The 15,104-nt window shown below is 40.7% G+C and overlaps 7 non-coding genes across 7 annotated transcripts; all 7 read right to left on the bottom strand.

Annotated features, from left to right (window-relative positions):
- Positions 1-229: 229 nt before the first annotated feature.
- Positions 230-447, bottom strand: LOC142142192 (small nucleolar RNA U3). The gene has a single exon (XR_012689120.1). It is a non-coding gene; the product is annotated as a small nucleolar RNA U3 (small nucleolar RNA).
- Positions 448-2,407: 1,960 nt separating this feature from the next.
- Positions 2,408-2,625, bottom strand: LOC142142236 (small nucleolar RNA U3). The gene has a single exon (XR_012689160.1). It is a non-coding gene; the product is annotated as a small nucleolar RNA U3 (small nucleolar RNA).
- A 1,962-nt stretch (positions 2,626-4,587) lies between these two features.
- On the bottom strand, positions 4,588-4,805 carry LOC142142145 (small nucleolar RNA U3). Its single transcript, XR_012689078.1, has one exon. It is a non-coding gene; the product is annotated as a small nucleolar RNA U3 (small nucleolar RNA).
- Positions 4,806-6,748: 1,943 nt separating this feature from the next.
- On the bottom strand, positions 6,749-6,966 carry LOC142142235 (small nucleolar RNA U3). Its single transcript, XR_012689159.1, has one exon. It is a non-coding gene; the product is annotated as a small nucleolar RNA U3 (small nucleolar RNA).
- Positions 6,967-8,928: 1,962 nt separating this feature from the next.
- Positions 8,929-9,146, bottom strand: LOC142142143 (small nucleolar RNA U3). The gene has a single exon (XR_012689077.1). It is a non-coding gene; the product is annotated as a small nucleolar RNA U3 (small nucleolar RNA).
- A 1,942-nt stretch (positions 9,147-11,088) lies between these two features.
- On the bottom strand, positions 11,089-11,306 carry LOC142142176 (small nucleolar RNA U3). The gene has a single exon (XR_012689106.1). It is a non-coding gene; the product is annotated as a small nucleolar RNA U3 (small nucleolar RNA).
- A 1,959-nt stretch (positions 11,307-13,265) lies between these two features.
- LOC142142081 (small nucleolar RNA U3) lies at positions 13,266-13,483 on the bottom strand. Its single transcript, XR_012689022.1, has one exon. It is a non-coding gene; the product is annotated as a small nucleolar RNA U3 (small nucleolar RNA).
- Between the last annotated feature and the right edge of the window lie 1,621 nt (positions 13,484-15,104).

The following is a 15,104-nucleotide window of genomic DNA, read 5'->3' as shown; positions in this document are numbered from 1 at the left end:
ATTTTTAGATATCTTTGGCTCACTACAACAGAAGCACATAACCCAGGTTCTCTCAGCTGCACCAATCTCAGACCAGATGACCAAAGTAGCTTGTCCTTATTAAGAAAACCATTTCGAATATCATAAGACAGAAATTTACCAAAACAACAGCAAAGCAAGCCCAACTATACTGGAGTCTCAGCTGAAGTTCTTTCTTAACATTCTCTGTTGTTAACAATTCAGAAAGCCAACCACTCAGCTGGTGATTTCACTCCTCTACTCTTCCACAAAGGAAAAGAGAAACAGTCATCAAAAGCAGATAGTAACTACCATAAAGCAGCACTACAAGCTCACTTCACACTCAAGACAAATCATTAAAACTCTTCCTCATGGTTGGTGAGTCTGTACACTTTAGAGCACATTTCCAAATGTATAAACTATAGAAATGATCCCTGAAAGTATAGTCTTAACAAACTACTCTTCCATTAAGACACCAGCTGACATGGCAGCCTTTTTAATATTATAGCGATTTTTAACGTTTTTCGTGTTGAATTTCTAGTGTTATATTTTGGATGGTGATAAAGAATACTGCATTTATATTTAGAACCAACAATGTTCTCAACTGAATTTTATGAATATTTTGTTCTACTTTTGAGCACTCTTTTGCTTATTTGTGATGGTGAAGTTGGAAGGGGATTTAGCTACTATCTTACAGACATGAAGTGCAGGGAGCCTATGCGGTCCTTCCATAGATGGCCACATGGCATACTACTCACAGTGGTCGCATAATCTATTCAGCTGTAGTACAATACTCTATGAATGAATGATGTGGCCGCCTATGCACAGACTACATATGGTGTCTACCATGGCAGCCCCCCACACACACACACTGGGTAAACACAAAACAAAAACAAAAAAGTTAAAATAAAACTTGAAGAAGCAAAAAAAATATAAAAAAGTTGGTGATCTGCAGTGCAGCCCGGGCAGGGGCAGGCTGGGTTCGGGGGCCGGGAGGCATCTCCCCCTTGGGTCGGTCCCATAGAGGGCTACTTTGGGCTGGGTCACTGGGCCACCTGCATTTTTTTCCTTTAAAAGGTTCCTAATTGGCTGCTGAATCGAGTCTTGTCCCCTGAGCTAAAATTTGCCAGCCCTCCCCTGGGCCCGGGCCCCCTGGCATGCCAGGGCCCTGGTAGTTAGTACCCTACCCCCCATCAGCATCCCTGGTCATATCTTGTTCCTAATGTCTTGAATTGTACCAGAAAGTATGAATGATTATGTTTTACGGTGTATTGTGCTTACAGCTTCGCTGCAACGTAATACATTTGAACGTAATGTATTGTATGTTTTCTGTACCTTTATACAAAATAAAGATACATATTCAATCAAAAATTGTAAATCAATATTTGGCAGGTGTGGGTCTCAAATTGTTTGAAATTATCCAAAAACAAATTCCGGTACAATTACAATGAAATACAGATCCGAATTAAAATAGTAAGCACTAAAAACATTCATAATGGGAAAGAAAACTATGTATGGGCTGGAAGCTTGTGAGAAGGGCCCTTTCACCTCTCATACAAGTAACGCCATCATACTCCCAACAAGCAGAGGCGCGCAAACAATGCAACATAAAATGTTTTGATAACCTAATACCAACAAATTGCTTCCCCAGTTACATTTTTTTTTATTTTTTTTATTTCCTCTTATATATTGAAAGCCTGGGATCATGCTTTCGGGTCACTGAGCGCAAAAAATGTGTAAAAACACAAAAAAGTGCACAGGGTGCGGAACATCAAGCCCTCCTTAAAAGTGGAAGGTCCCCTTTATCTCCAACACCAAAAGGGGTCTTTTGGCCCCCCTTCACCGCAAAGCTCGGTGGTGTCCCTTTAGCCCTGGGTTTTGTCGAAGGTTTCCCCAGGGCAACTGAACTTTTGCCGCCCCCTTGAAAAGGGGAACCTCAGGCCACACCTCTACCCTAGATTGTGGTGAGGAGCTCATAGGGTCATCTGCACCCACCAATCTGTAAAATTCAAAAACAACAGTTGAGGTGACAAACCAAAGAGATGAATAAATAAGTAAGTGCAGAGCAAGTATGGCCCCAGTCTAATGGACAGGCTATTACAAAAATATGCTGTAAAAGAAATATTGGAAAAAACATGGTCTTCGTCTTACTCTATCAACAAGGTTTCCCATTCCTCAATGATTTTTAGATATCTTTGGCTCACTACAACAGAAGCACATAACCCAGGTTCTCTCAGCTGCACCAATCTCAGGCCAGATGACCAAAGTAGCTTGTCCTTATTAAGAAAACCATTTCTAATATCATAAGACAGAACTTTACAAAAACAACAGCAAAGCAAATCCAGTTATACTGAAATCTCGTCTTAAGTTCTTTTATAACATTCTCTGTTGTTAACAATTCAGAAACCCAACCACTCAGCTGGTGATTTCACTCCTCTACTCTTCCACAAAGGAAAAGAGAAACAGTCATCAAAAGCAGATAGTAGCTACCATAAAGCAGCACTACAAGCTCACTTCACACTCAAGAGAAATCATTAAAACTCTACTTCATGGTTGGTGAGTCTGTATACTGTGGAGCACATTTCCAAATGTATAAACTATAGAAATGATCCCTGAATGTATAGTCATAACAAACTACTCTTCCATTAAGACACCAGCTGACATGGCAGCCTTTTTAATATTATAGCGATTTTTAACGTTTTTCGTGTTGAATTTCTAGTTTTATATTTTGGATGGTGATAAAGAATACTGCATTTATATTTAGAACCAACAATGTTCTCAACTGAATTTAATGAATATTTTGTTCTACTTTTGAGCACTCATTTGCTTATTTGTCATGGTGAAGTTGGAAGGGGATTTAGCTACTATCTTACAGGCATGAAGTGCAGGGAGCCTATGCGGTCCTTCCATAGATGGCCACATGGCATACTACTGACAGTGGTCGCATAATCTATTCAGCTGTAGTACAATATTCTATGAATGAATGATGTGGCCGCCTATGCACAGACTACATATGGTGTCTACCATGGCAGCCCCCCACACACACACACACTGGGTAAACACAAAACAAAAACAAAAAAGTTAAAATAAAACTTGAAGAAGCAAAAAAAATATAAAAAAGTTGGTGATCTGCAGTGCAGCCCGGGCAGGGGCAGGCTGGGTTCGGGGGCCGGGAGGCATCTCCCCCTTGGGTCGGTCCCATAGAGGGCTACTTTGGGCTGGGTCACTGGGCCACCTGCATTTTTTTCCTTTAAAAGGTTCCTAATTGGCTGCTGAATCGAGTCTTGTCCCCTGAGCTAAAATTTGCCAGCCCTCCCCTGGGCCCGGGCCCCCTGGCATGCCAGGGCCCTGGTAGTTAGTACCCTACCCCCCATCAGCATCCCTGGTCATATCTTGTTCCTAATGTCTTGAATTGTACCAGAAAGTATGAATGATTATGTTTTACGGTGTATTGTGCTTACAGCTTCGCTGCAACGTAATACATTTGAACGTAATGTATTGTATGTTTTCTGTACCTTTATACAAAATAAAGATACATATTCAATCAAAAATTGTAAATCAATATTTGGCAGGTGTGGGTCTCAAATTGTTTGAAATTATCCAAAAACAAATTCCGGTACAATTACAATGAAATACAGATCCGAATTAAAATAGTAAGCACTAAAAACATTCATAATGGGAAAGAAAACTATGTATGGGCTGGAAGCTTGTGAGAAGGGCCCTTTAACCTCTCATACAAGTAACGCCATCATACTCCCAACAAGCAGAGGCGCGCAAACAATGCAACATAAAATGTTTTGATAACCTAATACCAACAAATTGCTTCCCCAGTTACATTTTTTTTTATTTTTTTTATTTCCTCTTATATATTGAAAGCCTGGGATCATGCTTTCGGGTCACTGAGCGCAAAAAATGTGTAAAAACACAAAAAAGTGCACAGGGTGCGGAACATCAAGCCCTCCTTAAAAGTGGAAGGTCCCCTTTATCTCCAACACCAAAAGGGGTCTTTTGGCCCCCCTTCACCGCAAAGCTCGGTGGTGTCCCTTTAGCCCTGGGTTTTGTCGAAGGTTTCCCCAGGGCAACTGAACTTTTGCCGCCCCCTTGAAAAGGGGAACCTCAGGCCACACCTCTACCCTAGATTGTGGTGAGGAGCTCATAGGGTCATCTGCACCCACCAATCTGTAAAATTCAAAAACAACAGTTGAGGTGACAAACCAAAGAGATGAATAAATAAGTAAGTGCAGAGCAAGTATGGCCCCAGTCTAATGGACAGGCTATTACAAAAATATGCTGTAAAAGAAATATTGGAAAAAACATGGTCCTCGTCTTACTCTATCAACAAGGTTTCCCATTCCTCAATGATTTTTAGATATCTTTGGCTCACTGCAACAGAAGCACATAACCCAGGTTCTCTCAGCTACAGCAATCTCAGGCCAGATGACCAAAGTAGCTTGTCCTTATTAAGAAAACCATTTCTAATATCATAAGACAGAACTTTACAAAAACAACAGCAAAGCAAATCCAGTTATACTGAAATATCAGCTTAAGTTCTTTCATAACATTCTCTGTTGTTGACAATTCAGAAACCCAACCACTCAGCTGGTGATTTCGCTCCTCTACTCTTCCACAAAGGAAAAGAGAAACAGTCATCAAAAGCAGATAGTAGCTACCATAAAGCAGCACTACAAGCTCACTTCACACTCAAGAGAAATCATTAAAACTCTTCCTCATGGTTGGTGAGTCTGTACACTTTAGAGCACATTTCCAAATGTATAAACTATAGAAATGATCCCTGAAAGTATAGTCTTAACAAACTACTCTTCCATTAAGACACCAGCTGACATGGCAGCCTTTTTAATATTATAGCGATTTTTAACGTTTTTCGTGTTGAATTTCTAGTTTTATATTTTGGATGGTGATAAAGAATACTGCATTTATATTTAGAACCAACAATGTTCTCAACTGAATTTAATGAATATTTTGTTCTACTTTTGAGCACTCATTTGCTTATTTGTCATGGTGAAGTTGGAAGGGGATTTAGCTACTATCTTACAGACATGAAGTGCAGGGAGCCTATGCGGTCCTTCCATAGATGGCCACATGGCATACTACTCACAGTGGTCGCATAATCTATTCAGCTGTAGTACAATATTCTATGAATGAATGATGTGGCCGCCTATGCACAGACTACATATGGTGTCTACCATGGCAGCCCCCCAGACACACACACTGGGTAAACACAAAACAAAAACAAAAAAGTTAAAATAAAACTTGAAGAAGCAAAAAAAATATAAAAAAGTTGGTGATCTGCAGTGCAGCCCGGGCAGGGGCAGGATGGGTTCGGGGGCCGGGAGGCATCTCCCCCTTGGGTCGGTCCCATAGAGGGCTACTTTGGGCTGGGTCACTGGGCCACCTGCATTTTTTTCCTTTAAAAGGTTCCTAATTGGCTGCTGAATCGAGTCTTGTCCCCTGAGCTAAAATTTGCCAGCCCTCCCCTGGGCCAGGGCCCTGGTAGTTAGTACCCTACCCCCCATCAGCATCCCTGGTCATATCTTGTTCCTAATGTCTTGAATTGTACCAGAAAGTATGAATGATTATGTTTTACGGTGTATTGTGCTTACAGCTTCGCTGCAACGTAATACATTTGAACGTAATGTATTGTATGTTTTCTGTAACTTTATACAAAATAAAGATACATATTCAATCAAAAATTGTAAATCAATATTTGGCAGGTGTGGGTCTCAAATTGTTTGAAATTATCCAAAAACAAATTCCGGTACAATTACAATGAAATACAGATCCGAATTAAAATAGTAAGCACTAAAAACATTCATAATGGGAAAGAAAACTATGTATGGGCTGGAAGCTTGTGAGAAGGGCCCTTTAACCTCTCATACAAGTAACGCCATCATACTCCCAACAAGCAGAGGCGCGCAAACAATGCAACATAAAATGTTTTGATAACCTAATACCAACAAATTGCTTCCCCAGTTACATTTTTTTTTATTTTTTTTATTTCCTCTTATATATTGAAAGCCTGGGATCATGCTTTCGGGTCACTGAGCGCAAAAAATGTGTAAAAACACAAAAAAGTGCACAGGGTGCGGAACATCAAGCCCTCCTTAAAAGTGGAAGGTCCCCTTTATCTCCAACACCAAAAGGGGTCTTTTGGCCCCCCCTTCACCGCAAAGCTCGGTGGTGTCCCTTTAGCCCTGGGTTTTGTCGAAGGTTTCCCCAGGGCAACTGAACTTTTGCCGCCCCCTTGAAAAGGGGAACCTCAGGCCACACCTCTACCCTAGATTGTGGTGAGGAGCTCATAGGGTCATCTGCACCCACCAATCTGTAAAATTCAAAAACAACAGTTGAGGTGACAAACCAAAGAGATGAATAAATAAGTAAGTGCAGAGCAAGTATGGCCCCAGTCTAATGGACAGGCTATTACAAAAATATGCTGTAAAAGAAATATTGGAAAAAGCATGGTCCTCGTCTTACTCTATCAACAAGGTTTCCCATTCCTCAATGATTTTTAGATATCTTTGGCTCACTACAACAGAAGCACATAACCCAGGTTCTCTCAGCTGCACCAATCTCAGGCCAGATGACCAAAGTAGCTTGTCCTTATTAAGAAAACCATTTCTAATATCATAAGACAGAACTTTACAAAAACAACAGCAAAGCAAATCCAGTTATACTGAAATCTCGTCTTAAGTTCTTTTATAACATTCTCTGTTGTTAACAATTCAGAAACCCAACCACTCAGCTGGTGATTTCACTCCTCTACTCTTCCACAAAGGAAAAGAGAAACAGTCATCAAAAGCAGATAGTAGCTACCATAAAGCAGCACTACAAGCTCACTTCACACTCAAGAGAAATCATTAAAACTCTACTTCATGGTTGGTGAGTCTGTATACTGTGGAGCACATTTCCAAATGTATAAACTATAGAAATGATCCCTGAATGTATAGTCATAACAAACTACTCTTCCATTAAGACACCAGCTGACATGGCAGCCTTTTTAATATTATAGCGATTTTTAACGTTTTTCGTGTTGAATTTCTAGTTTTATATTTTGGATGGTGATAAAGAATACTGCATTTATATTTAGAACCAACAATGTTCTCAACTGAATTTAATGAATATTTTGTTCTACTTTTGAGCACTCATTTGCTTATTTGTCATGGTGAAGTTGGAAGGGGATTTAGCTACTATCTTACAGGCATGAAGTGCAGGGAGCCTATGCGGTCCTTCCATAGATGGCCACATGGCATACTACTGACAGTGGTCGCATAATCTATTCAGCTGTAGTACAATATTCTATGAATGAATGATGTGGCCGCCTATGCACAGACTACATATGGTGTCTACCATGGCAGCCCCCCACACACACACACACTGGGTAAACACAAAACAAAAACAAAAAAGTTAAAATAAAACTTGAAGAAGCAAAAAAAATATAAAAAAGTTGGTGATCTGCAGTGCAGCCCGGGCAGGGGCAGGCTGGGTTCGGGGGCCGGGAGGCATCTCCCCCTTGGGTCGGTCCCATAGAGGGCTACTTTGGGCTGGGTCACTGGGCCACCTGCATTTTTTTCCTTTAAAAGGTTCCTAATTGGCTGCTGAATCGAGTCTTGTCCCCTGAGCTAAAATTTGCCAGCCCTCCCCTGGGCCCGGGCCCCCTGGCATGCCAGGGCCCTGGTAGTTAGTACCCTACCCCCCATCAGCATCCCTGGTCATATCTTGTTCCTAATGTCTTGAATTGTACCAGAAAGTATGAATGATTATGTTTTACGGTGTATTGTGCTTACAGCTTCGCTGCAACGTAATACATTTGAACGTAATGTATTGTATGTTTTCTGTACCTTTATACAAAATAAAGATACATATTCAATCAAAAATTGTAAATCAATATTTGGCAGGTGTGGGTCTCAAATTGTTTGAAATTATCCAAAAACAAATTCCGGTACAATTACAATGAAATACAGATCCGAATTAAAATAGTAAGCACTAAAAACATTCATAATGGGAAAGAAAACTATGTATGGGCTGGAAGCTTGTGAGAAGGGCCCTTTAACCTCTCATACAAGTAACGCCATCATACTCCCAACAAGCAGAGGCGCGCAAACAATGCAACATAAAATGTTTTGATAACCTAATACCAACAAATTGCTTCCCCAGTTACATTTTTTTTTATTTTTTTTATTTCCTCTTATATATTGAAAGCCTGGGATCATGCTTTCGGGTCACTGAGCGCAAAAAATGTGTAAAAACACAAAAAAGTGCACAGGGTGCGGAACATCAAGCCCTCCTTAAAAGTGGAAGGTCCCCTTTATCTCCAACACCAAAAGGGGTCTTTTGGCCCCCCTTCACCGCAAAGCTCGGTGGTGTCCCTTTAGCCCTGGGTTTTGTCGAAGGTTTCCCCAGGGCAACTGAACTTTTGCCGCCCCCTTGAAAAGGGGAACCTCAGGCCACACCTCTACCCTAGATTGTGGTGAGGAGCTCATAGGGTCATCTGCACCCACCAATCTGTAAAATTCAAAAACAACAGTTGAGGTGACAAACCAAAGAGATGAATAAATAAGTAAGTGCAGAGCAAGTATGGCCCCAGTCTAATGGACAGGCTATTACAAAAATATGCTGTAAAAGAAATATTGGAAAAAACATGGTCCTCGTCTTACTCTATCAACAAGGTTTCCCATTCCTCAATGATTTTTAGATATCTTTGGCTCACTGCAACAGAAGCACATAACCCAGGTTCTCTCAGCTACAGCAATCTCAGGCCAGATGACCAAAGTAGCTTGTCCTTATTAAGAAAACCATTTCTAATATCATAAGACAGAACTTTACAAAAACAACAGCAAAGCAAATCCAGTTATACTGAAATATCAGCTTAAGTTCTTTCATAACATTCTCTGTTGTTGACAATTCAGAAACCCAACCACTCAGCTGGTGATTTCGCTCCTCTACTCTTCCACAAAGGAAAAGAGAAACAGTCATCAAAAGCAGATAGTAGCTACCATAAAGCAGCACTACAAGCTCACTTCACACTCAAGAGAAATCATTAAAACTCTTCCTCATGGTTGGTGAGTCTGTACACTTTAGAGCACATTTCCAAATGTATAAACTATAGAAATGATCCCTGAAAGTATAGTCTTAACAAACTACTCTTCCATTAAGACACCAGCTGACATGGCAGCCTTTTTAATATTATAGCGATTTTTAACGTTTTTCGTGTTGAATTTCTAGTTTTATATTTTGGATGGTGATAAAGAATACTGCATTTATATTTAGAACCAACAATGTTCTCAACTGAATTTAATGAATATTTTGTTCTACTTTTGAGCACTCATTTGCTTATTTGTCATGGTGAAGTTGGAAGGGGATTTAGCTACTATCTTACAGACATGAAGTGCAGGGAGCCTATGCGGTCCTTCCATAGATGGCCACATGGCATACTACTCACAGTGGTCGCATAATCTATTCAGCTGTAGTACAATATTCTATGAATGAATGATGTGGCCGCCTATGCACAGACTACATATGGTGTCTACCATGGCAGCCCCCCAGACACACACACTGGGTAAACACAAAACAAAAACAAAAAAGTTAAAATAAAACTTGAAGAAGCAAAAAAAATATAAAAAAGTTGGTGATCTGCAGTGCAGCCCGGGCAGGGGCAGGATGGGTTCGGGGGCCGGGAGGCATCTCCCCCTTGGGTCGGTCCCATAGAGGGCTACTTTGGGCTGGGTCACTGGGCCACCTGCATTTTTTTCCTTTAAAAGGTTCCTAATTGGCTGCTGAATCGAGTCTTGTCCCCTGAGCTAAAATTTGCCAGCCCTCCCCTGGGCCAGGGCCCTGGTAGTTAGTACCCTACCCCCCATCAGCATCCCTGGTCATATCTTGTTCCTAATGTCTTGAATTGTACCAGAAAGTATGAATGATTATGTTTTACGGTGTATTGTGCTTACAGCTTCGCTGCAACGTAATACATTTGAACGTAATGTATTGTATGTTTTCTGTAACTTTATACAAAATAAAGATACATATTCAATCAAAAATTGTAAATCAATATTTGGCAGGTGTGGGTCTCAAATTGTTTGAAATTATCCAAAAACAAATTCCGGTACAATTACAATGAAATACAGATCCGAATTAAAATAGTAAGCACTAAAAACATTCATAATGGGAAAGAAAACTATGTATGGGCTGGAAGCTTGTGAGAAGGGCCCTTTAACCTCTCATACAAGTAACGCCATCATACTCCCAACAAGCAGAGGCGCGCAAACAATGCAACATAAAATGTTTTGATAACCTAATACCAACAAATTGCTTCCCCAGTTACATTTTTTTTTATTTTTTTTATTTCCTCTTATATATTGAAAGCCTGGGATCATGCTTTCGGGTCACTGAGCGCAAAAAATGTGTAAAAACACAAAAAAGTGCACAGGGTGCGGAACATCAAGCCCTCCTTAAAAGTGGAAGGTCCCCTTTATCTCCAACACCAAAAGGGGTCTTTTGGCCCCCCTTCACCGCAAAGCTCGGTGGTGTCCCTTTAGCCCTGGGTTTTGTCGAAGGTTTCCCCAGGGCAACTGAACTTTTGCCGCCCCCTTGAAAAGGGGAACCTCAGGCCACACCTCTACCCTAGATTGTGGTGAGGAGCTCATAGGGTCATCTGCACCCACCAATCTGTAAAATTCAAAAACAACAGTTGAGGTGACAAACCAAAGAGATGAATAAATAAGTAAGTGCAGAGCAAGTATGGCCCCAGTCTAATGGACAGGCTATTACAAAAATATGCTGTAAAAGAAATATTGGAAAAAGCATGGTCCTCGTCTTACTCTATCAACAAGGTTTCCCATTCCTCAATGATTTTTAGATATCTTTGGCTCACTACAACAGAAGCACATAACCCAGGTTCTCTCAGCTGCACCAATCTCAGGCCAGATGACCAAAGTAGCTTGTCCTTATTAAGAAAACCATTTCTAATATCATAAGACAGAACTTTACAAAAACAACAGCAAAGCAAATTCAGCTATACTGAAATCTTGTCTTAAGTTCTTTCATAACATTCTCTTTTGTTGACAATTCAGAAACCCAACCACTCAGCTGGTGATTTCACTCCTCTACTCTTCCACAAAGGAAAAGAGAAACCGTCATCAAAAGCAGATAGTAGCTACCATAAAGCAGCACTACAAGCTCACTTCACACTCAAGAGAAATCATTAAAACTCTTCCTCATGGTTGGTGAGTCTGTACACTTTAGAGCACATTTCCAAATGTATAAACTATAGAAATGATCCCTGAAAGTATAGTCTTAACAAACTACTCTTCCATTAAGACACCAGCTGACATGGCAGCCTTTTTAATATTATAGCGATTTTTAACGTTTTTCGTGTTGAATTTCTAGTTTTATATTTTGGATGGTGATAAAGAATACTGCATTTATATTTAGAACCAACAATGTTCTCAACTGAATTTAATGAATATTTTGTTCTACTTTTGAGCACTCATTTGCTTATTTGTCATGGTGAAGTTGGAAGGAGATTTAGCTACTATCTTACAGACATGAAGTGCAGGGAGCCTATGCGGTCCTTCCATAGATGGCCACATGGCATACTACTCACAGTGGTCGCATAATCTATTCAGCTGTAGTACAATATTCTATGAATGAATGATGTGGCCGCCTATGCACAGACTACATATGGTGTCTACCATGGCAGCCCCCCACACACACACACTGGGTAAACACAAAACAAAAACAAAAAAGTTAAAATAAAACTTGAAGAAGCAAAAAAAATATAAAAAAGTTGGTGATCTGCAGTGCAGCCCGGGCAGGGGCAGGCTGGGTTCGGGGGCCGGGAGGCATCTCCCCCTTGGGTCGGTCCCATAGAGGGCTACTTTGGGCTCGGTCACTGGGCCACCTGCATTTTTTTCCTTTAAAAGGTTCCTAATTGGCTGCTGAATCGAGTCTTGTCCCCTGAGCTAAAATTTGCCAGCCCTCCCCTGGGCCCGGGCCCCCTGGCATGCCAGGGTCCTGGTAGTTAGTACCCTACCCCCCATCAGCATCCCTGGTCATATCTTGTTCCTAATGTCTTGAATTGTACCAGAAAGTATAAATGATTATGTTTTACGGTGTATTGTGCTTACAGCTTCGCTGCAACGTAATACATTTGAACGTAATGTATTGTATGTTTTCTGTACCTTTATACAAAATAAAGATACATATTCAATCAAAAATTGTAAATCAATATTTGGCAGGTGTGGGTCTCAAATTGTTTGAAATTATCCAAAAACAAATTCCGGTACAATTACAATGAAACACAGATCCGAATTAAAATAGTAAGCACTAAAAACATTCATAATGGGAAAGAAAACTATGTATGGGCTGGAAGCTTGTGAGAAGGGCCCTTTAACCTCTCATACAAGTAACTCCATCATACTCCCAACAAGCAGAGGCGCGCAAACAATACAACATAAAATGTTTTGATAACCTAATACCAACAAATTGCTTCCCCAGTTACATTTTTTTTTATTTTTTTTATTTCCTCTTATATATTGAAAGCCTGGGATCATGCTTTCGGGTCACTGAGCGCAAAAAATGTGTAAAAACACAAAAAAGTGCACAGGGTGCGGAACATCAAGCCCTCCTTAAAAGTGGAAGGTCCCCTTTATCTCCAACACCAAAAGGGGTCTTTTGGCCCCCCTTCACCGCAAAGCTCGGTGGTGTCCCTTTAGCCCTGGGTTTGTCGAAGGTTTCCCCAGGGCAACTGAACTTTTGCCGCCCCCTTGAAAAGGGGAACCTCAGGCCACACCTCTACCCTAGATTGTGGTGAGGAGCTCATAGGGTCATCTGCACCCACCAATCTGTAAAATTCAAAAACAACAGTTGAGGTGACAAACCAAAGAGATGAATAAATAAGTAAGTGCAGAGCAAGTATGGCCCCAGTCTAATGGACAGGCTATTACAAAAATATGCTGTAAAAGAAATATTGGAAAAAGCATGGTCCTCGTCTTACTCTATCAACAAGGTTTCCCATTCCTCAACGATTTTTAGATATCTTTAGCTCACTACAGCAGAAGCACATAACCCAGGTTCTCTCAGCTGCACCAATCTCAGGCCAGATGACCAAAGTAGCTTGTCCTTATTAAGAAAACCATTTCTAATATCATAAGACAGAACTTTACAAAAACAACAGCAAAGCAAATCCAGTTATACTGAAATCTCATTTTAAGTTCTTTCATAACATTCTCTGTTGTTGACAATTCAGAAACCCAACCACTCAGCTGGTGATTTCACTTCTCTACTCTTCCACAAAGGAAAAGTGAAACAGTCATCAAAAGCAGATAGTAGCTACCATAAAGTAGCACTACAAGCTCACTTCACACTCAAGAGAAATCATTAAAACTCTTCCTCATGGTTGGTGAGTCTGTACACTTTAGAGCACATTTCCAAATGTATAAACTATAGAAATGATCCCTGAAAGTATAGTCTTAATAAACTACTCTTCCATTAAGACACCAGCTGACATGGCAGCCTTTTTAATATTATAGCGATTTTTAACGTTTTTTCGTGTTGAATTTCTAGTTTTATATTTTGGATGGTGATAAAGAATACTGCATTTATATTTAGAACCAACAATGTTCTCAACTGAATTTAATGAATATTTTGTTCTACTTTTGAGCACTCATTTGCTTATTTGTCATGGTGAAGTTGGAAGGGGATTTAGCTACTATCTTACAGACATGAAGTGCAGGGAGCCTATGCGGTCCTTCCATAGATGGCCACATGGCATACTACTCACAGTGGTCGCATAATCTATTCAGCTGTAGTACAATATTCTATGAATGAATGATGTGGCCGCCTATGCACAGACTACATATGGTGTCTACCATGGCAGCCCCCCACACACACACACTGGGTAAACACAAAACAAAAACAAAAAAGTTAAAATAAAACTTGAAGAAGCAAAAAAAATATAAAAAAGTTGGTGATCTGCAGTGCAGCCCGGGCAGGGGCAGGCTGGGTTCGGGGGCCGGGAGGCATCTCCCCCTTGGGTCGGTCCCATAGAGGGCTACTTTGGGCTGGGTCACTGGGCCACCTGCATTTTTTTCCTTTAAAAGGTTCCTAATTGGCTGCTGAATCGAGTCTTGTCCCCTGAGCTAAAATTTGCCAGCCCTCCCCTGGGCCCGGGCCCCCTGGCATGCCAGGGCCCTGGTAGTTAGTACCCTACCCCCCATCAGCATCCCTGGTCATATCTTGTTCCTAATGTCTTGACTTGTACCAGAAAGTATGAATGATTATGTTTTACGGTGTATTGTGCTTACAGCTTCGCTGCAACGTAATACATTTGAACGTAATGTATTGTATGTTTTCTGTACCTTTATCAAAATAAAGATACATATTCAATCAAAAATTGTAAATCAATATTTGGCAGGTGTGGGTCTCAAATTGTTTAAAATTATCCAAAAACAAATTCCGGTACAATTACAATGAAATACAGATCCGAATTAAAATAGTAAGCACTAAAAACATTCATAATGGGAAAGAAAACTATGTATGGGCTGGAAGCTTGTGAGAAGGGCCCTTTAACCTCTCATACAAGTAACGCCATCATACTCCCAACAAGCAGAGGCGCGCAAACAATGCAACATAAAATGTTTTGATAACCTAATACCAACAAATTGCTTCCCCAGTTACATTTTTTTTTATTTTTTTTATTTCCTCTTATATATTGAAAGCCTGGGATCATGCTTTCGGGTCACTGAGCGCAAAAAATGTGTAAAAACACAAAAAAGTGCACAGGGTGCGGAACATCAAGCCCTCCTTAAAAGTGGAAGGTCCCCTTTATATCCAACACCAAAAGGGGTCTTTTGGCCCCCCTTCACCGCAAAGCTCGGTGGTGTCCCTTTAGCCCTGGGTTTTGTCGAAGGTTTCCCCAGGGCAACTGAACTTTTTCCGCCCCCTTGAAAAGGGGAACCTCAGGCCACACCTCTACCCTAGATTGTGGTGAGGAGCTCATAGGGTCATCTGCACCCACCAATCTGTAAAATTCAAAAACAACAGTTGAGGTGACAAACCAAAGAGATGAATAAATAAGTAAGTGCAGAGCAAGT

The sequence above is a fragment of the Mixophyes fleayi genome, chromosome 2 (genome assembly GCF_038048845.1).
Source record: "Mixophyes fleayi isolate aMixFle1 chromosome 2, aMixFle1.hap1, whole genome shotgun sequence".
NCBI lineage: Eukaryota > Metazoa > Chordata > Amphibia > Anura > Limnodynastidae > Mixophyes > Mixophyes fleayi.
Note: the sequence above shows the minus strand (reverse complement) of the source record. Positions and strands in the feature narration are given on the sequence as shown.